The following is a 1,524-nucleotide window of genomic DNA, read 5'->3' on the forward strand; positions in this document are numbered from 1 at the left end:
CAGGAGTTGGCAATGCAGGATCTGCACACATACCAAACTTTAAGGTCTCTGCTTCATGCACAAGCACTTTTAACATGTGCGGTCTGCTTTGGGGCCACTAGAATTATGTCGCAATAGAGGACAGAATTATGCTGCAGTGTTGCCTAAATTATACAGCAAAAAAAGGCTTCTGCATAATGCATTATATTTACTGATACTTTATTATTTTGACATTTTTACACCTGCTAACAGTCTCTGCAAAGATTTTGCCTTATTAGTAGCAGTGTAACATACAAATGCAGCAGTGAGAAAGGCATCAGCAAACATTTGCACAGGGATGTCCTCTTCACAGAAACACAAGTCACATTTTTTGTAACTTTTGATCCATTCGAGCTACAATTTATAAGTTAAAATCTTCAAATTATTCAGCTGATGATGCATTATGTGGCAAATATTGCAGAGACATAATTGTATAGAAAACATTTGCAAACTAGGATATTTTGCCATTGATGTTTGAACTGTTCTTGTGGGAAAAGGGAGAAGTGCTGATGACAGAAAGTGCGTGGCTCAGAGAGAAATTGCTTGTGCTTCTACTTTTAAGTGTATTTGGGACATTCTGTGATTGGAAACATATCCCACTTTGTGAATGTATTTTAATGTCAATGCCTCATATTACACCTTAAAAAAAAGTGTATGCATTGGTTGAATTAAATAACACAATAAGCTGTAACTGGGTAGTTAAATGCCAAACAAATACTAAATATTAGAATGATTTGCTCTTTCTGGTCACACCTCTGACTCCGTCCACTGACGCAATCCTTAGGTTATTCCTGCCCTCTGATTCTACGCCCACAGTTTGCTTGCTTTTTTCCCCCACTTCGACCACTGGTTCTGTTTTAGGGCAAAGGTTTTCTTCATTTTCTTTCAGTTTTCGAATTTACAGTTAAGGGCCATGCATATTGTAAACTTCATGCCGATTCTTTATAAATAAATAAATAAATAAATAAATAAAAAAAAGAGAGGAGAGATGAGGTGAGCAGAATATATATATAGATTTTTTTTTTAAATGCTATTAGCGAGGAAAATTAGATGTGATTGTGCAAGGACCGAGCACGGTGTCAGCGAGTGGCAAAATGCCTACAGCACCTGATATTCCCAGGCGGTCTCCCATCCAAGTACTAACCAGGCCCGACCCTGCTTAGCTTCCGAGATCGGACGAGATCAGGCGCATTCTGGGTGGTATGGCCGTAGGCACGAGAGGCTGCCGGTGCAGGCCTCTTGCGCTGACAACCCCCTCCACTCTGGACCGTGCTGCGCTGCACCTCACTTGCACGCTTCCCTCCAACAACTGCCCTCCCTTTGCAAGCTTGCTACAGATAGCCAAAGAACAGCCCTCTCTTCCTCCAGCCTTGCACTCGCTTCTTTTCCAATCACACACAGGCTCCGACCTCCCTTTAGGTGCCAGCCAGAGAGCTAGCAAAGCTTGGTGCAAAGCAGCAGCCTGGGCTTTGCACCAAGTTCCCTCAGCTTTCTTTGCACTGGCCT

General features: G+C 42.3%; 1 non-coding gene across 1 annotated transcript; it reads right to left on the reverse strand.

Moving 5' to 3' along the window:
- Positions 1-1,113: 1,113 nt before the first annotated feature.
- Positions 1,114-1,232, reverse strand: LOC144807618 (5S ribosomal RNA). The gene has a single exon (XR_013606362.1). It is a non-coding gene; the product is annotated as a 5S ribosomal RNA (ribosomal RNA).
- Positions 1,233-1,524: the final 292 nt, after the last annotated feature.

The sequence above is a fragment of the Lissotriton helveticus genome, unplaced genomic scaffold (assembly GCF_964261635.1).
Source record: "Lissotriton helveticus unplaced genomic scaffold, aLisHel1.1 SCAFFOLD_722, whole genome shotgun sequence".
Taxonomy (NCBI): domain Eukaryota; kingdom Metazoa; phylum Chordata; class Amphibia; order Caudata; family Salamandridae; genus Lissotriton; species Lissotriton helveticus.